This window comes from Schistocerca americana, chromosome 5 (genome assembly GCF_021461395.2).
Source record: "Schistocerca americana isolate TAMUIC-IGC-003095 chromosome 5, iqSchAmer2.1, whole genome shotgun sequence".
Classification (NCBI taxonomy): Eukaryota; Metazoa; Arthropoda; class Insecta; order Orthoptera; family Acrididae; genus Schistocerca; species Schistocerca americana.
This window is the reverse complement of record NC_060123.1, coordinates 239,646,527-239,672,552: the sequence shown is the minus strand read 5'-3', so window position 1 is coordinate 239,672,552 and position 26,026 is coordinate 239,646,527. Positions and strand designations below refer to the sequence as shown.

The window sequence follows — 26,026 nt, the reverse complement described above, 5'->3', positions numbered from 1 at the left end:
TCTATGGCAGGAGATATGGGAGTCAGATGAAGCTGGTAGAAGAACCTTTCAGTTCCTACCAGGTGTTAAGGAAAGAATGAAAATGAAATACTTCGAGCCAACTCGGGGATTGTTCCACTTTCTTACTGGTCATGCCCCCTATCCGACTTATCTATGTCGATTTGGGAAAAGGGCAACGCCCGCGTGCGACTGTGGCGCATCGGAGGGTACTCCTGACCATGTGGTTTACGAGTGCCCCCTTTTCGATGATGTAGCAGGCACACTAAGACGACAACTACCAAGTACAAACACTTATGACCTTCCAAGACAAGAGGAGACCTTTCAGAGACTGAACACGCTAGCCAACGAGGTATCACAAAAAGTATTAACAGCTTTTCTGAAAGACCTTCGTGAATAGATAACTAGAAATCACCGATTGTGACCACTGCCCCAATCCCGTACCGCCTGTTCGTGGATAGGTCGACTTTACAGTTGGAATCCACGACGTGCAGGACTAGGGGGACTGGGGTGATCCTCATCACGAACTGTGACAACGCACCAACTATGACGTAGAATAGGTAGTAAATTTAGTTAAATAGAATAGGATAGTAAGTTAGGAACCTGCGGCGATAAATACCTTCTTTCCTGCCCTGTGCCAGGGGCATGCTCATAGGGATTAGCTCTATGAGCGAGGCATCCAAGTAGGTTTATATTATTAACACTGGCACAACTGTAACGCTGCAGGCAGTTAATACTAACCTTTCGTAGATACTAGAAATTATGCTAACACCAGTAAAATTAGAATTAGTCTGCCTGGTAATAAATATAGTACTGTCTGTAGTCAAGTAGAATGTAGAAGCTGCTATTATAACACTAGAAATATAAGACCCACTAATCATTAAGGTGGTGGGTCATTTTGTATAATTATTATTGTTATGAAAATATTTTTTTTTAAAATAGTGTGTAAGCTTAGGGACCGATGACCTCAGCAGTTTGGTCCCCTATAGACCTTACCACAAATTTCTACGTTCGGTTACTCTGAGACCTTTTGCAGCCATTCAAGAATGGAATTTTTATGGATGACATTGCGCCATTGTCCGTAATTAATTTTAATTTAGGGGTGACTAGACACTTCAACAAAAACCACAAACAGCAGGATTAGCGTTCCCACAACTTAACAAATAGCCTCTAGTCCCCTAATGTTACATCAATGCCAGTTCCCAACCGGCCATGGTTGATTGGCTAATGGACATGGGTGCCTTCAATAACTGCTTACACAACATTACTGATTTACGTAATTTACTGATAATATTTCACTGACAAGCAAGTGTTAAAACACTTCATAGAAAGGCTGGTTAAATAAATGTTAATTAGGTAATAAATTCTCAACCAATAACGGTAGCAAAAAACATCACTTCCAAATAAAAATTACAGGCTCGTAATGATAGAAAGGTACTTTACAAACTTCAAAATTCACTTTCATTTAAAACACAGATATAAAAAACATATCCAAAACGCACAGTTAGCATATCTGTCAAATTCCATTATTCATAACCCCCTGAACTACAGCGCAGAACTGACTATTTCAAATCTGTCCAATGAGTAATCCTGATAACACTTTTACAAAATCGTAAATTTCGATGAAAAGTGACAGTTACTGCTCAATCTACACCCAGTTGAGTAAACTCACACCGCAGAAGTCACTGAAGGTTAACACACGTAGCGTATTCTACTGCTTTCTTCTCCAATATAATGACTTCCTTATTGTGGGCGAACATGCTACAGCGCAGCGTGTTCAGGATGGGCCCACCCTGTTTGTTTATCCGCCGTGGCAAAACACCCACAAACGACATCGGCCACAGCTAGCCGTAAATTGCGTCCATACAATTGCAGAGCCCACAGCTTATCGTTCCACAGCAGCGTTGAATTCCCAAGCGTCTCGGTTTCACCACCAGTTCATTTCGACAGAGTGACAAAATTATTAATTCACAACGCGGACCGTCCGGACCCCAACACTCTGCCGTTCTGTCCTCCTTGCTCGGTACTCTCCAACCGTCCTCTTTACGTCGCCAGTATCTGCGCCCCAGTATCTCTGGCGAGGCCATTATAGACCTCAACACTAGCGACCGGGACACAATCGTGCCGAAAATCGGCTCACCATGTCGGCGGGCCAAAGTTGTTCCCGACTGGTTTCAAGAACATTCTCGAGAGTTCTAACGAATGATTTGGCCACTCAGAGTGCCTGACATCAATTTCATCAAACATTCATTGCACACAATCAAGAGGTCAGATAGTGCACAAAATCCTGCCCCAGCGACACTTTCGCAATTATGGGCAGCTATAGAGGTAGCATCCAAATATTTCCGCAGGGGACTTCCAACGACTAGACTCCATGCCACGTCGAGTCGCTGCACTACGCCGGACGGTCAATGAAAGAAGGTCCGACACGATATTTAGGAGGTATCCCTTGACTTTTGTCACCTCAGTGTATTCATCACGCGGCAGTTTCAACACCATCTCTGAACATCACAAGCGTCAAAACCTTCATGGTCCCCTAGTGGGGAAACTGTGCACTGTCGCATAAAATGTTACTTTTTATCTCCTCTAAACACCGTAAAATTTTGTATAAGTAGTATTTTATCCCCCACATAGTGTAAAGAAACACCTACTGCAGGGAACTGGAAAACTTTCGCGTTAGTTGGAAATCTCCCGAAGAGTACTGATTAATTTTTTCGATTAAAATTTGCGTAAATATATTGTCTAGACTCTTAAAATGGTTCAAATGGCTCTGAGCACTATGGGACTTAACTTCTGAGGTCATCAGTCCCCTAGAACTTAGAACTACTTAAACCTAACTAACCTAAGATATCACACACATCCATGTCCCAGGCAGGATTCGAACCTGCGACCGTAGCGGTCGCGTGGTTCCAGACTGTAGCGCCTAGAACCGCTCGGCCACCCCGGTCGGCTCTAAACTCTTAGTTATGGTGGCATGTCTGCCTGAGTGAAGTTATTTTAAAGCACAACGTCCTGGAATTCGACTTTTGTTTTTAGAAATTTTGCAACAGTCAGAAATGTTCTGTCGGATGAAAAAGCAATACGGTAGTAATTTCATGAAGTGTGCGAATGTTTAGAAATGGGTGGAAAACATCGGAAATTGACGCTAAAGCGTAACCGCCGAGCACGGCTCCGGGCGTCTGGCAGCAGACCGATTTTGGCGTTGCAAATTCGTATTGATTCACTTATCCAAAAAGACCGACAACTATAATTTCAAGAAGCTGCTTTAAAAACAATCTAGTACGTATTGAGAAACCTCATTTCATCATTCAAAACAAAATGAACTGCCGTAAGACCTGTGCGAGGCTATTTCACAGAAACCTTACCATTCATAACAAAGAACAGAGATTTCGTTTTTTAATAGAGTTCAAAAATCGTTTTAGAGCGAAGATGGTGCACTTTAGGATAGGACTCCAACCTGTGACGAAACATGGACACATCATTTTCAGCCGCAGTCGAAGTGTCAAATCATACAGTGGAAACTATCTGAAATTTCGGTATACAGCCATCGGCTGGTAAGCTCATGTTAACCACGTTCGTTCGATTTTTTGTAGTCTATTGGAGGAGCAACACACTAGCAACAACTGCTAGTAAATCTTATGGGTTGTTTAGTGTTGGCCCATTAAACACTTCGTCCAAAAATGTGCTGGGTATCTACAGCGGTGCTTGTGGTTCCGTTGAGTTTTGTCAACTGGCTGGTTGATGGTGAGGAAAGGGATACTCAGTAATGCGATAACAGACTGGCTTTAACAACAGGCTGGCCCGCTAATTGTTTTTTCGTTCAATCGTTTTTGCAAGTGGAATGGAACAACCAAAAGAAACCAGTTTTCGCGCCATGTCAGCTGTATGAATGTTCCACTTAATTTGAACAATTGACACAACTATCGGACAAGTGATATGAATGTTTCCCGTCACTCTCCCTGTTTTTGTGATATTACTGAAATATTTTTTCAGCGTTTTCAGTTATATGAACCATTATTAAGGTTGCCCACTTTTTTAGAAACAAAGTATCTTATTTCAAGGAGTTGCAAATGAAAAGTATGTTTGTAAAAATGAAGTCTTTTCAGAACTTATTTATTAATTCCTTAACACGAATCTTTTGTAGTTCTGGCATTAAAAATAGATATTTCTAGGTTTTAAAACGTTTAAATAAATGAACAATAACTTTTTCATTCAAATTTATTGAAGGTCTGCCTTTACACCCATCACCATTAACTCTATTCCAGTAAGTGCTGAGGTGAAGCGCACAAAGCATACAAGATACAATTTTATAAATTGTTTGATGACTTATCACTTCCTTTTTAAGCTTATACTGTCACTAGTTTGAAGGCATTTTTGTGAGCAACATTTGTCACCATTCGTTAATTTTCTTTGAATTCCTCTTGTTAATACACTGATATCAAAAAATGTTTTGCGTCACCCCGGCTCCCAGAACTCTTGAAGATAGACTTTGATTGTGGATCTTTTATCACAGACACGGTCTCTTTAATTGTTCAGAGGAGTCACTAACCCCGCCCAAAGATGTTGGCAACCATGCATGAGCAGCGCCGATAGCACGGAGGGTGTCCGACAGCCTGTCACTTCCAGTCATTCCACCAGGAAGGAGGTACACGGCTCGAGTTGTCTGTAGTTCAAGCATTCCTAGACGGTCAATACCGCGGTTCGATCACGTCAGCGTTGTTACTTTGTGCCAGGAAGGGCTCTCAACAAGGGAAATGTCCACCGTCTCAGAGTGAAGCAAAGCGATGTTGTTCGGACATTGAGGAGATTCAGAGAGACAGGAACTGTCAATGACCTGCTTCGCTCAGGCCGCCCAAGGGCTACTACTGCAGTGGGTGAGCGCTACCTACAGGCTATGCCTCGGAGGAACCCTGACAGCAACACTACCATGTTGAATAATGCTTTTTGAGCTAGTCGTGTTACGACTCAAACTGCGCAATAGGGTGCATGATGCCAACTTCACTCCCGACGTCCATGGCGAGGTCAATCTTTGCAAGCACGACACCATGCAGCGTGGTGCAGATGGGCCCAACAACATGCCGAATGGACCGCTCAGGATTGGCATCACGTTCTCTTCACCGATGAGTGTCGCATATGCCTTCAACCAATCAATCGTCGGAGACGTGTTAGGAGGCAACCCGGTCAGACTGAACGCCTTGGACACACTGTCCAGCGATTGCAGCAAGCTGGAGGTTCCCTGCTGTTTTGGGGTGGCATTATGTGGGCCCGACGTACGCCGCTGGTGATCATGGAAGGCGCCGTAACAGCTTTACGATACGTGAATGCCATCCTCCGACCGATAGTGCAACCATATCGGCAGCATATTGTTGAGGCATTCGTCTTCATGGGCGACAATTCGCGCCCTCATCGTGCACGTCTTGTGAATGACATCCTTCAGGATAACGACATCGCTCAACTAGAGTGGCCAACATGTTCTCCCGACATGAACCCTATCGAACATGATTCGGATAGACTGAAAAGGGCTGTTTATGGACGACGTGACCCACCAACCACTCTGAGGGATCTACGCCGAATCGCCGTTGAGGAGTGGGGCAATCTGGACCAACGATGCCGTGATGAACTTGTAAATAGTATGCCACGACGAATACACGCATGCATCTATGCAAGAGGATGTGCTATTGGATATTAAACGTACTGGTGTGTACAGCAATCTGGACCACCATCTCTGAAGGTCTCGGTGTATGGTGGTACAACATGCAATGTGTGGTTTTCATGAGCAAAAAGAGGGCCGAAATGATGTTCATGTTTATCTCTACTCCAATTTTCTGTACAGGTTCCGGAACCCTCGGAACCGAGGTGATGCAAAACTTTTTATGATGTGTGTAGTTTTGTAATTTGAATCAGCGTTACAGATACTGTTTATTGCATTGTATTTATCTTGTGGACCACTTTTTATCTAGTGATATTCTTTTTTCCATTCCCACACCATTAAGCATTTCTACATTTTGATCCAGGCACGAAGTGCATTATTATGGAAGCGCCTACCCGTAAACATGGACAAAATACTGAACTAAGAACTATTTATTGGCATTCAATGAAAAGAAAATATCGGAACGGCAATAATAGTGACCATAGGTGATAACAGAGTGCAGTAACCAATAATGATTTAACAGTACCAAAATGATCGAACGTTTCCGTTCAGAAGTGAATGCGCTTTACTGCGTCGCTGTTTTCATGCAGTTGCTCTCTCAGACTGGTTTCACTCGCAATAAATGAATAATAAGAATCCAAATACGCGAAACTACAACAGACTGAACTGATTGTTTTCATTCAATTGCCGCCACGGACTGGTTCACTCAAAAATGGATGAATCATTGAGCCGATACACATAACTAACGCCGAGTGAGTCGATTGTTTTCCAGCAACCGACTGAATGGATTTTTTCATTCTTTTGTAGCCATTGCTAAACGTGTCAGCAGTTTGCACGTAGTCGGCATAGACTACCTTTGTCAGAGACAAAACTTAACTATCGAACTGTCGTTTGTCAAAGATAAAACTTATCTATCGATTCTGTAGAGCTACTGACCATAAATGGATCAAATGGCTCTTAGCACTATGGGACTTAACTTTTGAGGTCATCAGTCCCCTAGAACGTAGAACTACTTAAACCTAACTAACATAAGGACATCACACACATCCATGCCCGCCGGCCGGTGTGGCCGTGCGGTTCTAGGCACTTCCGTCTGGAACCGCGTGACCGCTACGGTCGCAGGTTCGAATCCTGCCTCGGGCATGGATGATTGTGATGTCCTTAGGTTAGTTAGGCTTAAGTAGTTCTACGTTCTAGGGGACTGTTGACCTCAGATGTTAAGTCCCATAATGCTCAGAGCCATTTTAAACCATCGATGCCCGAGGCAGGAATCGAACCTGCGACCGTAGCGGTCGCGCGGTTCCAGACTGTAGCCCCTAGATCCGCACGGCCACTCCAGCCGGCTACTGACCATATATCACTAAGTTTGATGGCCTCTCCTTTTTTGTTAAAATTATCTACATTTTTATGAATTTCTATGGCCTCTATTAAATAGTTTTCTATAAAAGTACGTCGTTGTAAATCAAATTTTGGTTTCGGAAAAAAACTTTATTTCATGATTTCTTAACTTCAAAGTATGCTCTACTATATCTGTAGCTCTATATACATGGTCCAGTTACATTAATATGACCACCGCCTATGTTAGGTATCAACGCGCAATAATCATTCACAGACGGCGAGTGGCAGCACTAGCAGTGGAGGTTATGCAAACCGTGTCGGCGTAATGAGAAATACAGTGCAGTCGTTCTTATAATGCGTAAACGGAGAGATTTATCTAACGTCCAACGGGCCACGATCATTGGCATTCGGGCCTGGGCTGGAAGCATTTCCGAAACCGCTAAGTTCATACACAGTTCGTGCTCCGCCGTAGTACACAGTGCATGGCAAAATGACGCTGTCCAAAACCGGCTCCGAGGCAACTGTGGTGCACCATGGGCGTTAGCTCACAGTGAACGATGACTGCGGAGGTGTTTACAGACGAATAGACGTGCAGCTGTTGAGCAACTGACCGCCCAGATCAACTAAGGGGCTACCAGCAGTATCTCCTCAACGACTGTTCAGCGAATGCTGCTGTATATGAACCTAAGCAGCCGGCGCCTGGTTCATGGGCGGCCGCTGTGGCCGAGCAGTTCTAAGCGCTTCAGCCCAGAACCGCGCTGCTGCTACGTTCGCAGGTTCGAATCCTGCCCCGGGCATGGCTGTGAGTGATGTCCTTAGGTTAGTTAGGAATAAGTAGTTCTAAGTCTAGGAGATTGATGACCTCAGATGTTAAGTCCCATAGTGCTTAGAGCCATTTGAACCATCTGAACCTGGTTCATGCACCTATAGGCAACGGCCTTGCCGCAGTGGATACACCGGTACCCGTGAGATCACCGCAGTTAAGCGCTGTCGGGCGTGGCCGGCACTTGGTTGGGTGACCATCCGGGCCGCCATGCGCTGTTGCCATTTTTCGAGATGCACTCAGCCTCGTGAAGCCAAATGAGGAGCTACTCGACCGAATAGTAGCGGCTCCGGTCAAAGAAAACCATCATAACGACCAGGAGAGCGGTGTGCTGAGCAGATGCCCCTCCTATCGGCATCCTCAACTGAGGATGTCACGGTGGTCGGATGGTCCCGATGGGCCACTTGTGGCCTGAAGACGGAGTGCTTTTTCATGTACCGTTCATCGACGATGAAGGCCGGAATTTGCACGCCGATACCGCAACTGGGAGTCCACTGTGTGGTGATAGATGTCGTTTTCAGATGAATCACATTTTACGCTCCTTTGGGCTGATGGCCATTTGCGTGTACGGAGTGCAACGTCTGAAAGCAAACACTATTCAAACAGAAGGGAGCGTTGTGGTCTGGGGTACGTTTGCGTGGAATTACCTGCGTGATTGTGTCATGCTGGAAGGACACAGTGGATACATACAAGTATGCATCTGCCGTAAGGGACCACGTCCAGCCGAACATGCAATTCTGTTTTCCCTTGGGACGATGCCATCTACCGGCAGGAAAACGCAACGTCTCACACAGCTCGCAGTGTGTGTGTGTGTGTGTGTGTGTGTGTGTGTGTGTGTGTGTGTGTGTGTGTGCGTGTGCGCGCGCGCGCGTGCGTGGTTTGAAAAGCACAAGGATGAATTTACCGTACTCTCCTGACCACCAAACTCCCCAGATTTACAACAAAGCGAGAATCTGCGGGACCACGTCGATCGGGCTCACGCCTTGAATCTCCAACCGAGAAACCTAGCGCGGGTGTCCACAGCACTGAGATCGGCGTGGCTCCACATCGCTGCCGTTACTTTCCAGAATCTCACTGACTCTCTTCCTGCATATCTTACACTGTAAAATGTTGTTATTCAATGTGACTGGAGAGTGTAGCTTAGCTGTATAAAATATATAAATCTGGGTATAATTTTAACAGAAAAGAAGAAGCCACGAAAGGTATTGATATACCAATATCTTTGACGAAAGACTGTTCGATACTGTCTACCGATAGTGTTTATCTGTGACGATGATTATAGTTGCCGATCAATTATTGACTCTTACTACGTTCCTTTTTAGGAGTACTTTTTACGTTAGTCTCCGCCAACTGGCAAGATTCAGAAGTGCTACGAGCACATCTGAATGATGTTCTTCGCAACTCTGGACGAAACGTTAGGAACGGAACTGTTTTGCATGGACACAACCATACAACCCGAAAGATTTACCGGCAGCTAAGTCAGCTGGCAAAAGTCTTCATTTCACTATCAACTGCCTCTTCTATTCAAGCACGATTGAGAAAGAACTCATACGTCGTAACTGATGCTGGAAACTATTGACAGATCGAGTTGGGAGCAGTTGCCTCTTCCTCTTTACAGCCCTTCTTATTTTTATCTATTTGGTCCAATGAAAGAAAAGGTTTTTCATTCCATGATGTTCAACGGCAACGAATAAGTAAAGAAAAACGTTCAAATCTTGCTTCAATACCAAATAAAATAATTCTTCCCTGATGGAATGAGACGCCTCTTAAGGAGATGGGAAAGGTGCATAGAATTTGGTGGAGATTACACGAGGAAAACTGGCCAGGTGCAAGTAGAAGTCGCGCACTGAGGGTTCTGCACAAACTTAATTATGTATGTAGAGAGTTCATCCATTCCGAAAATCGAGAATTGCGACCAGTTTTGGTGTTATCTACATTGATACTAACAAAGTATCGGTCCCATGGATTCCAAAATTTACGAGAATGTTTGAATTAAGAATGTGACATGGTCGCGCAGAAGGCAATCGAACATAATAATAATAAGAGTCAGTAGTCTTCACAGAAGCTGACTGGGCCGCAGTAATCTATCCTGGATATCTGAGGATGGATAAATTCCGAAACGCGTCGTATGACCAATGAAGTTTCTTTTGCCTGATGACTGACTTTTACCATTGTGACACAGTCAGCCTGAATGCAGAACTACTGGCTGTTTTAATTTGAAGTCTGACGTCAAATTACAAATGACAAAAGAAATATTTTTTCGTGTGATATGATTAGAAATTAACATTTTTCGGATTATTCCTTTTCTTGTACTGTGAAACCTTGCTTCGCCAATCGTCACCGCTGTAGATAAACGGAAATAGCCCTATAGTTTTGATGAATGAGTTTTCGAGTATGAAAATGTATTATATAAATGGCCCTATGTTATGATTGTACAGACTTGGAAGCTTCACTTTCTTGCTCCGCCAATGAACCATAGACCTCAGTAAGTGACAGATTTCAGCTTGATACGTCAACCCGTTCTTGAGAATAAGGCTTTTTAGTAGTTGGACAGACATGATATACTGAGAACTATGGATGAAGGGCAACAGGCAGATTCCATATTCCTAGATTTTCGCGAAGCATTTGACACGATGCCCCATTGCAGGCTGTTGACGAAGGTATGAGCATATGGAAGTAGTTCACAGATATGTGAGTGGCTCGAAGACTTCTTACATAATAGATCCCAGTGTGTTGTCCTCGACGGCGAGTGTTCATCAGAGACTAGGGTATCGTGAGGAGAGCCCCAGGGAAGTGTGATAGGACCGTTTCTGTTCTGTATATAGTACGTAAATGATTTGGCGGACAGTGTGGGCAGCAGCCTGCGGTTGTTGGGTGATTATGCCGTGGTGTACGGCAAGGTGGCTAAGTTGAGTGACGGATACTAGACGACTTAGACAAATTTTCTGGTTGGTATGATGAATGGCAGATAGCCCCAGATGTAGAAAAATGGAAGTTAATGCGGATAAGTAGGAAGAACAAACCTGTAACGTTCGGATACAGCATTACTAGTGTGCAGCTTGACACAGTCAAGTAGTTTAAACAGCCCCTTCCACCGGAGGTTCGAGTCCTCCCTAGCGCGCGCGCGCGTGTGTGTGTGTGTGTGTGTGTGTGTGTGTGTGTGTGTGTGTGTGTGTGTGTGTGTGTGTTGTTCTCAACATAAGATCGTTTAAGTAGTGTGTAAGCCTTGGAACCAATGACCTGCGCAGTTTGGTCACTTAGGAATTCACACACATACATACATTCAAGTCGTTTAAATATCTGGGCGTAACATTGAAAAGCGATATGGGGTGGAACAAGAATGTGAAAACTATGGTAGGGAAGGCAAATGGTTGACTTCGGTTTATTGGGAGAATTTTAGGAAAGAGTGGTTCACCTGTAAAGGAGACCGCATACAGGACGCTGGTGCGACCTATTCTTGAGTACTACTCGAGTGTTTGGGATCTGTACCATGTCAGGTTGAAGGACACCGAAGCAATTCGGAAGAGGGCTGCTAGATTTGTTATCGTTAGGTTCCAACAAAACCTAAGTGTTACGGAGATGCTTCGGGAACTCAAATGAGAGTCTCTACAGTGAAGGCGGCGTTCTTTTCGGGAAAGACTATTGAGAAAATTTAGAGAACCGGCATTTCAAGCTGACTGCTGGACGATTCTTGTGGTGTGTGTACTGTAAGACCTTCAGTACACACACCATCAGATTATTTGACTTGTCGCTCTAACGAAGTAGGCGAGTGTCAGCAATATGTCTCGTGGTCTTATCGTGGCATGTTTATCTTCTGCCGTTAGGTCAGACGATAGAAATGCCACTTGCACGCTTGGAGTAGCCGATTGACAGCGACCAAAATTGACAATCTGAAGTTCCTTTAATATTGGTACGTTAATCTTATTCTCACATATATCTCTGACACTTGACAAAAGTGTCTACACATTTATCTTCATGGATATGTACAGGAATATGGTAGTCTTATTAGGCGCAGACTGAAACTTGACTATAGACTGGTACAGACTAAGGTAGAACTCGTACAGACTGGTACAGACTAATGCCGACTGGTGCAGACAAATGCAGACTGACTAATCGGAGGTCTGTACACTCGTTATAATACCTCGCGCGTTCATGTATCACTGCGCGAGTGTGATCCGCGAGGTGAAAGGTTCTACGTTATCAGCAATCTCATTGGCTGCGTTACATATTAATACTCGGATCGGCGGAAGCAGAATTTGGTCCGTCCCTATGGCAGCGCCATCTCGTAGTGCGGAGACGGACGAGCGCCGCACCTGCGCTGTTGTACTTAGTGGGGCGCGCTCTAGTGGGAAAATTGTGTACGCGCTGACTACGCGGAACTCAACAATTCTGTTGCCGCTAATACACATCGCGCTTAAGGACCATGAAGATACGAGAAATTAGTAGTGACTTGTGGAGTGTCTATGTAGATGTAGATGAAGATGTAGAGAGACAAACTGACAGACAAAACTGCGACGCTATAAGGCTTCGACTTTTATCGTTTGTAGCACGGGGCCCTAAAAGAAAAGAAGAATTGAACTGTTAGAATTAACCATTGTTGATGCACAGCTATTTATCTGTTTTATTATTGGATGACTCTCGTAGAAAGAGATCCAGAGGAGTGTCTCAGCACTGGAGGCTACGCTTCCCTCTCCACGGATTAGCGGCAGAGTTTTCTCGGCCGAGTGCTGCTCTGGAATAGACTAAGCTGAGTAAAAATTTAAGAAGGGCCCGGACAGACAAGAGACAGAGGCAGGCCCGCGCGCTTTTTCAAGCCAGGCCTCGCCTGGGGAGACAGAGCGCGCGCTCGCTTTTTCACGCCACGCCAGGCCGTGTGAGAGCGGCTGTTGACGTGCAGCCGCGGGCAGGGCGTCAAGTTGTGGACACGGGGGACGCGACGCCGGCCCATTGTGCCCGCTGCCCGCCAGACGGCTCCTAATTGTCCGCCTACGCCGGCGCCGCCTCCGCGCCTTGCGGCAGGTCGCGGGCGGGCGGGCGGCCGGCCGGCCAGCAACAAGCCAGCACAGGGCGGGGCTTCGCTGTCTCCCGGCAGAGCGCGCGCGTTAAAGTCCGCGCAGAAAGCAGCGGCCGATGCCCAGTGAGCAATTTTCTTCAAAAGCGCTGGGATGTTTATTCCTTTGTTCGGAAGTGGAGGCCGTCACCGTTTGACCACTTCCGCTGAGTTGACAGAATCTCCTTCAAACGATTCTAGTTTCATTTTTCTGTTAGTTATACACCACCGGCCTTTAAAATTACTGCACCAAGAAGAAATGCAGATGATAAACGGGTATTCATTCGGAAAATATATTATACTAGAATTGACATCTGATTACATTTTCACGCAATTTGGGTGCATAGATCCTGAGAAATCAGTACCCAGAACAACAACCTCTGGCCGTAATAACGGGATCATACGCCTGGGCATTGAGTCAGAGCTTGGATGTGTACAGGTACAGCTAGCTGCCCATGCAGCTTCAACACGATACCACATTTCATCATTGTGACGAGCCAGTTGCTCGGCCACCATCGACCAGACGTTTTCAATTGGTGAGAGATATCGCGAGTGTGGTGGCCAGGGCAGCAGTCGAACATTTTCTGTATCCAGAAAGGCCCGTACAGGACCTGCAACATGCGGTCGTGCATTATCCTGATGAAATGTAGGGTTTCGCAGGTATCGAATGAAGGGTAGAGACACGGGTCGTAACACGACCGAAATGTAACGTCCACTGTTCGAAGTGCTGTGAGTGTGAACAAGAGGTGACCGAGACGTGTAACCAATGGGATCCCATATCATCACGCCAGGTGATGCGCCAGTTTGACGATGACGAATACACGCTTCCAATCTGCGTTTACCGCGACGTCGCCAAACACGGATGCGACCATCATGCTGCTGTAAACAGAACCAGGATTCATCCGAAAAAATTACGATTTGCCATTCGTGCACCTAGGTTCGTCCTTGAGTACACCATCGCAGGCGCTCCTGTCTGTTATGCAGCGTCAAGAGTTACCACAGCCGTGATCTGCGAGCTGATAGTCCATGCTGCTGCAAACGTCATCGAACTATTCGTGCAGATGGTTATTGCCTTGCAAACGTCCCCATCTGTTGACTCAGGGATCGAGGCGTCGCTGCATGATCCGTTACAGCCATGCGGATAAGATGCTGTCATCTTGACTGCTAGTGCTACGAGGCCGTTGGGATCCAGCACGGCGTTCCGTATTACCCTCCTGAACCCACCGATTCCATATTCTGCTAACAGTCATTGGATTTCGACCAACGCGAGCAGCAGTGTTGCGATACGATAAACCGCAAACGCTATAGGCTACAATCCGACCCGTGATGACTGGGTGTTGTGTGATGTCCTTAGGTTAGTTAGGTTTAAGTAGTTCTAAATTTTAGGGGACTGATGACCATAGATGTTAAGTCCCATAGTGCTCAGAGCCATTTACAATCCGACCTTTATCAAAGTCGGAACGGGCTGGTATGCATTTCTCCTCCTTACACGAGGCATCACAACAACGTTTCACCAGGCAACGCCGGTCAACTGCTGTATGTGTACGAGAAATCGGTTGGAAACTTTCCTCATGTCAGCACGTTTTAGGTGTCGCCACCGGCGCCAACCTTGTGTGAATGCTCTGAAAAGCTAATCATTTGCATATCAGAGCATCTTCTTCCTGTCGGTTAAATTTCACGTCTGTAGCACGTCATCCTCGTGGTGTAGCAATTTTAATGGCCAGTAGTGCAGATTTATGATAGCTTCATGATGATGTGCACAACATTTCTTTAATGGTCATAGTTACTGAGATATTTGCATCTGAATATGACACTGCGTGAAATTCGAATAAGTTGCCAATGACAAATAGGGTTCGCTATGAGTTTGCATTCGGCACATATTACACCATATGATGCTGCATATGATATTTAGCTAACATATTGAATTTTTCATTACACTTCGTTGGAGGTCTATATCTGTCATTAACCTTGAGATAACTGATTTGACATAGCACACTCATTTACGATCGTACGCGTCAGTGAAAAGGCAAGAATGAAATATTCATAACATTCCTCACATTTCATGAAGTTTTCAGATACAGCAATGAGATTTTTGCAGCTGATAGCACACAATGGGGAGAATATTTTGTCATGTGGTTATTACAGAGTTATTTCACTAACTGCCGGCCGGAGTGGCCGTGCAGTTCTAGGCGCTACAGTTTGGAACCGCGAGACCGCTACGGTCGCTGGTTCGAATCCCGCCTTGGGCATGGATGTGTGTGATGTCCTTAGGTTAGTTAGGTTTAAGTAGTTCTAAGTTCTAGGGGACTGATGACCTCAGAAGTTGAGTCCCATAGTGCTCAGAGCCATTTGAACCATTTCACTAACTAGAGACCTTTTCGATGAAAGAATGTCATTTTCAATGGCCATCAATAGCTGGTGAAATAAAAATGCTGAGTTTTGGAACAGCATAAGTGAATACATTGTACAATTATTTTTGCACTGGGGATGTGCTTCTTCAAACATATTGACCCTACTTTTTCACAAAAATTTAAAGTTTGTGGTGAGGTCTTATGGGGCCAAACTGTTGACGTCATCGGTATCTAACCCTGGTGATGATAAGGTCCCATACTCCGAGGGGCGTAGGGGACGACGCGGGAGATACGCACCCCTGTACTACGGGTCCTAGTGGAGGTGGTTTGCATTGCCTTCCTCCGACCGTAATAGGGATGAATGGTGGTGATGAAGACGACACAACAACACCCAGTCATCTCCAGCAGGAAAATTCCCTGACCCGCCGGGAATCCAACCCGGGAGTCCGTGCGCGGGAAGCGAGAACGCTACCGCAATACCACGAGCTGCGGACCCTTAACCCTACACACTACTTAATCTAACTTAAACGAACTTACGCTATGGACAACACACACACCCATGCCTGAGGGAGGACTCGAGCCTCTGATGGGGGCAGCCGCAGCGACCGTGACAAGGCGCCTCAGACCACGTGGCTACCCGGCGCGGCCTTAGTGTTTTGGTGAAAGAAGAACGTTTTAATATGGCAATACAACAAACGTATCCTTCATCCAAAATTCGCCACACATGACGCTTCTCTGAAAGCTACAAGTAGTTAAAAAGCCAGGTGAAAATAAATCACTCCTTTGGTTGCACGTTGAGTGGAATTCTTTCTAGGTATGAACCAAAGCATAGGTGAAAGTAGATCCTTTTGAATCTACATCTACATCCAGACTCACAAGCCACCTGACGGTGTGTGGCGGAGGGTACCCTGAGTACCTCTATCGGTTCTCCCTTCTATTCCAGTCTCGTATTATTCGTGGAAAGAAGGATTGTCGGTATGCTTCTGTGTGGGCTCCAATCTCTCTGATTTTATCCTCATGGTCATGGTCTTTTCGCGAGATATACGTAGAAGGGAGCAATATACTGCTTGACTCTTCGGTGAAGGTATGTTCTCGAAACTTTAAAAATCCCGTACCGAGCTACTGAGCGTCTCTCCTGCAGAGTCTTCCACTGGAGTTTATCTATAATCTCCGTAACGCTTTCGCGATTACTAAATGATCCTGTAACGAAGCGCGCTGCTCTCCGTTTGATCTTCTCTATCTCTTCTATCAACCCTATCTGGTACAGATCCCACACTGCTGAGCAGTATTCAAGCAGTGGGCGAACAAGCGTACTGTAACCTACTTCTTTTGTTTTCGGATTGCATTTCCTTAGGATTCTTCCAATGTATCTCAGTCTGGCATCAGCTTTACCGACGATCAACTTTATATGATCATTCCATTTTAAATCACTCCTAATGCGTACTCCCAGATAATTTATGGAATTAACTGCTTCCAGTTGCTGACCTGCTATTTTGTAGCTAAATGATAAGGGATCTATCTTTCTATGTATTCGCAGCACTTTACACTTGTCTCCATTGAGATTCAATTGCCATTCCCTGCACCATACGTCAATTCGCTGCAGATCCTCCTGCATTTCAGTACAATTTTCCATTGTTACAACCTCTCGATACACCACAGCACCATCTGCAAAAAGCCTCAGTGAACTTCCGATGTCATCCACAAGGCCATTTATGTATATTGTGAATAGCAACGGTCCTACGACACTCCCCCGCGGCACACCTGAAATCACTCTTACTTCGGAAAACTTCTTTCCATTGAGAATAACATGCTGCGTTCTGTTATCTAGGTACTTTTCAATCCAATCATGCAATTGGTCTGATAGTCAATATGCTCTTACTTTGTTCATTAAACGACTGTGGGGAACTGCATCGAACGCCTTGCGGAAGTCAAGAAACACGGCACCTACCTGTGAACCCGTGTCTATAGCCCTGTGAGTCTCGTGGACGAATAGCGCGAGCTGGGTTTCACACGACCGTCTTTTCCGAAACCCATGCTGATTCCTACAGAGTAGATTTCTAGTCTCCAGAAAAGTCATTATACTCCAACCTAATACATGTTCCAAAATTCTACAACTGATCGACGTTAGATATATAGGTCTATAGTCCTGCACATCTGTTCGACGTCCCATCTTGAAAACGGGGATGACCTGTGCCCTTTCCCAATCCTTTGGAACGCTACGCTCTTCTAGAGACCTACGGAACACCGCTGCAAGAAGGGGGGCAAGTTCCTTCACGTACTCTGTGTAAAATCGAACTAGTATCCCATCAGGTCCAGCAGCCTTTCCTCTTTTAAGCGATTTTAATTGTTTCTCTATTCCTCTGTCGTCTATTTCGATATTTACCATTTTGTCATCTGTACGACAATCTAGAGAAGGAACTACAGTGCAGTCTTCCTCTGTGAAACAGCTTTGGAAAAAGACATTTAGTATTTCGGCCTTTATTCTGTCATCCTCTGTTTCAGTACCATTTTGGTCACAGAGTGTGTGGACATTTTGTTTTGATCCACCTACCGCTTTGACATAAGAGCAAAATTTCTTAGGATTTTCTGCCAAGTCAGTACAGAGAACTTTACTTTCGAATTCATTGAACGCCTCTCGCATAGCCCTCCTCACACTACATTTCGCTTCGTGTAATTTTTGTTTGTCTGCAAGGCTTTGGCTATGTTTATGTTTGCTGTGAAGTTCCCTTTGCTTCCGCAGCAGTTTTCTAACTCGGTTGTTGTACCACGGTGGCTCTTTTCCATCTCTTACGATCTTGCTTGGCACATACTCCTCTAACGCATATTGTACGATGGTTTTGAACTTTGTCCACTGATCCTCAACACTATCTGTACTTGAGACAAAACTTTTGTGTTGGGCCGTCAGGTACTCTGTAATCTGCTTTTTGTCACTTTTGCTAAACAGAAAAATCTTCCTACCTTTTTTAATATTTCTATTTACGGCTGAAATCATCGATGCCGTAACCGCTTTATGATCGCTGATTCCCTGTTCTGCGTTAACTGTTTCAAATAGTTCGGGTCTGTTTGTCACCAGAAGGTCTAATATGTTATTGCCACAAGTCGGTTCTCTGTTTAACTGCTCAAGGTAGTTTTCAGATAAAGCACTTAAAAAAATTTCACTCGATTCTTTGCCCCTGCCACCCCTTATGAACGTTTGAGTCTCCCAGTCTATATCCGGCAAATTAAAATCTCCACCCAGAACTATAACATGGTCGGGAAATCTACTCGAAATAGTTTCCAAATTATCCTTCAGGTGCTCAGCCAAAATTGCTGCTGAGCCAGGGGGCCTATAGAGACATCCAATTACCATGTCTGAGCCTGCTTTAACCGTGACCTTCACCCAAATCATTTCACATTTTGGATCTCCGTCAATTTCCTTCGACACTATTGCACTTCTTATCGCTATAAACACGCCTCCCCCTTCACTGTCCAGCCTGTCTCTGCGGTATACATTCCAATCTGAGTGAATGATCACTATGCAAGTGTTGGTATGAAGGGGCTGCATTCCATATTTACAAAAACATGAAAGTAGGTTTCAATATAGAACGGTATTTCCCCTCCAGCAGTTCGTATTTCCTCTAAAGCGTATTGACCGCAGTCGCCATCACTACCGCTATCCCCACACATGCCCTGCCAATTGTGCATCTACAGGCCACGTTATTCTGTGTGGACTCCATCGGCCGGTTCCACACCGAACATGATGCCTTGCAGCTGCCGCCATCACACGCCTCCATGTTCTTACTTACACTTCCTTTCATAGAAACTGAAACACTGAGAAATCGACTAAGATAAACATTGCCATGTAGATGAAGTAAAAATGTGTTAAAAAAATATCGGTACTTTTTATTTTTAGAAACAATCTGTGCCATATGGTACTTACAGCCAGCCGGCCAGGGTGGCCGAGCGGTTGTAGGCGCTACAGTCTGGAACCGCGCGACCGCTACGGTCGCAGGTTCGAATCCTGCCTCGGGCATGGATGTGTGTGATGTCCTTAGGTTAGTTAGGTTTAAGTAGTTCTAAGTTCTAGAGGACTGATGACCTCAGCAGTTAAGTCCCATAGTGCTCAGAGCCATTTGAACCATTTTGAACTTACAGCCAGCTTATCTCACGCCTTTAGGTTCAGGTTGGCTACAGGTTTAATTTGAGAGGCCCGCTGCTTCGATTGGTCGTGCACACGGTAAGCAGTCAATGCCCTATTGTGTACGGCATGGAAACGTGTGCAGCTCTGGCAGCGGCGTGGAGGCGGAAGGTTGTTGGTGAGAGTGGTTCAAAAATTGGCTCTGAGCACTATGGGGCTTAACTTCTGAGGTCATCAGACCCTAGAACTTAGAACTACTTAAACCTAACTAACCTAAGGACATCACACACATCCATGCCCGAGGCAGGATTCGAACCTGCGACCGTAGCGGTCTCGCGGTTCCAGACTGCAGCGCCTAGCACCGCGCGGCCACTTCGGCCGGCTGGCAAGAGTGCTTCGGTATGTTGTGCAGTGGGCCACCTCAAATTTGTGCCAGCTTCTCCGTTCCCTGAAGGTAATTCTCTGACACTTTTGTTGAATGGCTTTGGACTTGTGTTCAGATGTTGCTGGGGTTTTGAGTGTTACAAGGATCAGTTGGGCAGTCATCGAATTAGTTTGGTTTGTTGCAGTTGTGATTAAATTTTCATGTGGTTTTAAGAGCTGCACAGATCACCAGGGCAGCCTTGTCTTTGTTAGCTTTGTAGAAGTTTGTAGTTTAAATTTATCCGTGGACTTAGTTACTGTTCAGATCAGCTGGGGAGCTGTTGAGTTCATCTGAGTTGTTGTTATTGTTGACTGAATATCCTTCGGTTTTAAGTAAGTTGTACATATCAGTCAGGCAGCTGTTGGCATGCTGCAGATTTTGCTTATTAAATATTAAGGTGGAGTTAATTGCTGCACAGCTCAAGCTAGCAAGCCTGCAGGTGGTCCTCACGGTAGTTTTGAACTGAAGGAATCTGTATCTGATATTTATCATTTCCATTACAATTGCATTAGTAGGCGTTGGACTGCACAAGGCGATAACGAAAGTGTCCATTTACGTCTGAAGGCAGGATTAATAATAGTTTCAGAGCGCTGTGAAACAAGTATACCTTTCACCCTTGATTATCTGAAATTAGTGTGTGTCCTTGTGGCCCGAGTGGGTTGTCAGTTCCGGCCACTCATCTGGTTGTTGAAATAGGTGCTTCTTAAGGTATTGTTATTGTAATGATTCCCTGCCATCCCTTCAAGAAGCATTCTTGGGATCGAGCTCGGGTTACGTATCTTATTTATTAGCCTACATCAATTTTATTCTCTTCAGATAGTACACACTTATGGCAGCGCATATCTCTAAGAAGAGGACTTTTCTCACGACGTGATGCAAGAAGAAATAGGGCTCAACAGGGAAGAAATATGAACTCCAGTATTGGAATCGAAATTTGAAACAGATTTGGGCGACTTAGAATGAAATAAGGCGGAAAGGACAAATAACATTCCATACGAATTTCTGAAATCAATGGGAAAAGTGCCAGCAAAGCGACTGTTAACGTTGGTGTGTAGAATAGATGAGACTGCCGATATACAAACAGACTTGTGGAAAACCATCATCCACACTATTCAGAAATAGCAGGAGCCAACAAATGCGAGAAGTATAGCACAATTAGAGTAAAAGCTCATGTATTCAAGTTACTTACAAAAATAGTACACAGAAGAATGGAAAAGAAAACTGAAAAACTATTAGATGACAATCAGTTCGGTTATAAGAAAGGTAAAGGCACCAGAGAGGCAGTTCTGACGTTTCGGTTGATAGTGGAAGCAAGGCTGAAGGACAGTCAAGACACTTTCATAGGATTTTTCGACTTGGAAAAGGAGGTAGACCGTGTCAAATGGTGCAAAATGTTGAAAAGATATGGGTAAGCCACGCGTAAAGATGGGTCGGGTAATACACAATATGTACAAGAAACAAGAGGGAACAATAAGCGTGGAATACCAAGAACGAAGTACTCAGGTGAAAAAGAGTGTAAAGCGATGACGTAAGTTCAAGAGTGAGATTAAATTTCAAGGTGGAATGATGTCAACGATAAGATTCTCTGATGACTTTGCTATCCTCAGTGAAAGAGAAGGAGAGTTACAGGACCAGTTGAATGGAATCAACAGCCCGCATCTCGTGGTCGTGCGGTAGCGTTCTCGCTTCCCACGCCCGGGTTCCCGGGTTCGATTCCCGGCGGGGTCAGGGATTTATTCTGCCTCGTGATGGCTGGGTGTTGTGTGATGTCCTTAGGTTAGTTAGGTTTAAGTAGTTCTAAGTTCTAGGGGACTGATGACCGTAGATGTTAAGTCCCATAGTGCTCAGAGCCATTTGAACCATTTGAATGGAATCAACAGTCTATTGAGTACAGAATATGGATTCATCTACATCTACATGGATACTCTACAAATCACATTTAAGTGACTGGCAGAGGGTTCATCGAACCACCTTCACAATTTTCTATTATTGCAATCTCGTATAGCGCACGGAAGGAATGAACACCTATATCTTTCCGTACGAGCTCTGATTTACCTTATTTTATCTTGGGATCGTTCCTCCCTATGTAGGTCGGTGTCAACAAAATATTTTCACATTCGGAGGAGAAAGTTGGTGATTGGAATTTCGTGAAAAGATTCCGTCACAACGAAAAACACCTTTCTTTTAATGATGTCTAGCCCAAATCCTGTATCATTTCTGTGACATTCTCTCCCATATTTCGAGATAATACAAAACGTGCTTCCCTTCTTTGAACTTTTTCGATGTACTCCGTCAGTCCTATCTAGTAAGGATCCCACACCGCGCAGCAGTATTCTAAAAAGAGGACGGACAAGCGTAGTGCAGGCAGTCTCCTTAGCAGATCTGTCCTGCCAATAAAACGCAGTCTTTCGTTAGCCTTCCCCTCAACATTTTCTGTGTGTTCCTTCCAATTTAAGTTGTTCGTAATTGTAATACCTAGGTATTTAGTTGAATTTACGGCTTTTAGATTAGACTGACTTATCGTGTAACCGAAGTTTAACGAGTTCCTTTTAGCACTCACGTGGTTAACCTCACACTTTTCGTTATTTAGGGTCAACTGCCACTTTTGACACCATTCAGATATCGTTTGTAAATCGTTTTGCAGGTGGTTTTGATCTTCTGAATACTTTATTAGTCGATAAACGGCAGCGTCATCAGCACACAACCAAAGACGGCTGCTCAGATCGTCTCACAAATCGTTTATATTGATAAGGGACAGCAAAGGGCCTATAACACTACCTTGGGGAACGCCAGAAATCATTTCTGTTGTACTCGATGACTTTCCGTCAATTACTACGAACTGTGACCTCTCTGACAGGAAATCACAAATCCAGTCGCATAACTGAGACGATATTCCATAAGCACGCAATTTCACTACGAGCCGCTTGTGTGGTACATTGTCAAAAGCCTTCCGGAAATCTGAAATACGGAATCCATCTGCGCACGACGCATTGTTGGTGAGATGTCTGATACGGTCGAAACAATTGCTCTACGCTTGGCGAGAAACTTAGGCTGCTGAGTTTGGCAAGTACAACATCAAAGTCGACAGCGTCAGAGGCTTTGCTAAAGTCTAAGAAGAACGTGATCGGATGTTGATGTGTGCCAGAGACTTACGGTTACCCCTCACTGGCCTGCAGCCCACGCGAACAACCTGCTGGGGAAGCAGCCTTTCATTTCTCCGCCGCACCGCAGTACGGCCGGACCTCTGACTGTGGCGTTGCCCTCGCTTCCGCCCCACCTCCACACCGACTGAGTTAGTGGCGGCTGGTGGCAGCTGGGGGGCGCGCTTGGTCGCCCCGGCCTTTCCAGACGGCTTGTTCCCCGCTATACTCCCGCCGCACCTCGTCCATTACACACCACAAAAAGTATTCACACTTCTCTCCTTGGCGACTGAGTTTCTGGCTGATCCAGTTAAAAGGTGGTTATCTGTCTGACGAATAATGTTAATTTGTAACATGTATAATTAAGGGGACATTGTATGTCCTATGCAGCCAATGTTAAATTATCGAATTTTGTGACCCATTATCTTGGAAACTTTGTAAGACACCAGCTTACAATTTTCCATAATTATTAAATGCACCCTTCTAAATACACTGAACTAGAATTATTACTAAAACTGTATCGTGTGGCATGTTTTTGTTTTTCTTTAAAACACCCAATTTTTTGACAAATTTGTAAATAATTGAACATAAAAACCAAAAAACTCAGGATATTTTAATTATTCTAGTTCCATATGTGTTGAATCTCACACTTCGCATGCTGTGAAAATTTCATGTCTCTACCATAAGTACTTTTTTAGAAAAGGGGTCATTTATTACAAGAAATGTTGTTCAAAGATATTGATGTTTAAAACCTTTTTTATTACAAATTCTTATAAAGACTTACATTTCTGCATCTTTTGTGCGCTAGAATTGGCCTCACCCATAGTGTCGCAACAGCCCAGTGCTTGCCTCCTTTTCTTCCTTGCTTCTTTAGTCATTTGCTGAGCAGCTAACTATGCTTCACGTACACAGCTCATCCAGTTCCCGCAGTCCTTTAGCTGTGTTCTGTCCACTTCTTACCCCTGTCTTCTCCAGAACCTTAAATCTTTCATAGTTCCCACCATCAGAAGTTATTACAGCATCAGATATTGCTAACTTTAGAGTCCAAAGGCCAACAAATACATTTTTAGGCATGGCACCACACAACATTATTGAAGGACTCATTCACATTCTGGGTCTTCCCATGTAAACAGTTCTTTAGTAGCTCAGGATTTGCCAAATCTCTGTAAATAGGTTTTATTGCCTCCATTACTGTCCATAAACTAACCACTGTCACCCGTTTCTAAAGTTACTTTCCTTTTCGATGCACTACGGAGCGTGGACACTTCAGAAACATTATCGTGGTTTCCTTCAATGCTAGCACACATGTTTCAAGTACTTCAGAAGAAAATGCAGGTCTCACATATCTGTTACCCGCAAATTTGCGTTTCTTGAAGGTACTTCTACTTATAGTAATTTTATTTACGTATAAAAAGTAATAGAAGTTAGCTTACTATATAAAATAGCCAATAGTCACACTACATTCAACGAAAACTAGTATCAGGAACGGAGGACTGATTTGTTTATTCGTAATGCCAACTTCCGTGACGTGGCAGTAGGCACAAAACAAAGCAATTCACAGCCTTCTAGACTGTGTAGTTCCCAAGATATGACTGCTCAACTGTTGCACTATATGAGTAGCCACGAAATTTTACAGTCCCATGTCAACATTCAAAATATTATTTGAAAGACTCACAATTGTCTGATTTTAATGTATTATATGCCAAAATGTTCAGGGAAGTCAAAATTACGAATTTCAACGAATTTCAAATACAATGTCCCCTTAAAGAATTTACATCTGCATCTACATGTCCACACATGCCCTGCAAACCGATATGATCTGTGTGGCAGAGTGTACTTTCCATTGTCTCACATTATTTCCTCGCATTCCCTTTGTAAATGAAGCGCAGGAAGAGTGTCTAAATTGCTCTCTGTGCACTGTCCTGTCTTCGCGATCCCTAAGGAAGATGCAAGGTTGTACATAAACGCAGAAGGCAGTCAAATCTGCTGGTCTCAGTGTTGTATTTGACAAGAACGGCACCTGTGTATTGTCCTCAGTACGTTGCAAGTGTCATTAATGGTCGGAACAGTATTCTGTGTAGTTGAGAGTACATTATGCTGGGGCTAAATGTATTCAAATAGAAAAAAAATTATGGCTGCTCTTGCGATGGATGCTTCCGCAACTGACGTAGCCAAAGTATTTGGTTTTTCAAGAGGCCTGCATCAAAGATTTATACTGCATACAGGGAAAGCGGAAAAACGTCATCCTCTAAGAATGAGATTTTGATTTTCACTCTGCAACGGAGTGTGCGCTGAAATGAAACATCCTCGCAGATTAAAACAGTGTGCTGGACCGAGACTCGAACTCGAGAACTTTGCCTTTCGCGGGCAAGTGCTCTACCATCTGAGCTACCCAAGCATGACTCACGCCCCGTCCTCACAGCTTTACTTCTGCCAGTACCTCGTCTCCTACTTTGCAAACTTCACAGGAGCTCTCCTGCACAGTGAAAATCTCATTTTGGAAACATCCCCCAGGCTGTGGCTAAGCCATGTCTCCGCAATATCCTTTGTTCCAGGTGTGTTAGTTCTGCAAGGTTCGCAGTACAGCTTCTGTGAAGTTTCGAAAATAGGAGACGAAATACTGGTGGAAGTAAAGCGTGAGTCGTTCTTGGGTAGCTCAGATGGTAGAGCGCTTGCCAACGAAAGGCAGAGGTCCCGAGTTCGAGTCTGGGTCCGGCACACAGTTTTAATCTGCCAGGAAGTTTCATCATCCATTAAATCACAACGCGGACTAAAGAGTGTGTTGAGTGATCATGACTGTCGGTCACTGAAGATGATTGTAATGATAAATAATAAGACGGCAGCCACAAAATTCAGTGCACACTTGAATTTTGTACTCTGAATCCTGTCAGCACGAAAAAGAGTACGCAGGAATCACCATAACCAAGGAATTGCAGGGCGAACTTGAGTACCTAAACCACTCATCAGTGATGTAACTGCCTGTGACAGGAAAACGTGATGCCGAAGACACAAAACATGGACTATGGGACAATGGAAGAAAGTCATTGTGTCGGACGAGTCTTGTTTCACATTATACTGAGTCTACGTTCCAAGAGTGAAACAAGGCGCGGGTTCAGTGAAGGTTCGGGCAGCCTTA

At 44.6% G+C, this 26,026-nt stretch overlaps 1 protein-coding gene and 1 pseudogene across 1 annotated transcript in view; one reads left to right on the top strand and one right to left on the bottom strand.

The window, feature by feature from the left end:
• Window positions 1-26,026, bottom strand: part of LOC124616291 — a 734,272-nt gene that overhangs the window by 542,005 nt on the left and 166,241 nt on the right. The gene's annotated exons all lie outside the window — the stretch shown is intronic.
• Window positions 7,915-8,032, top strand: LOC124617297 (annotated as a pseudogene).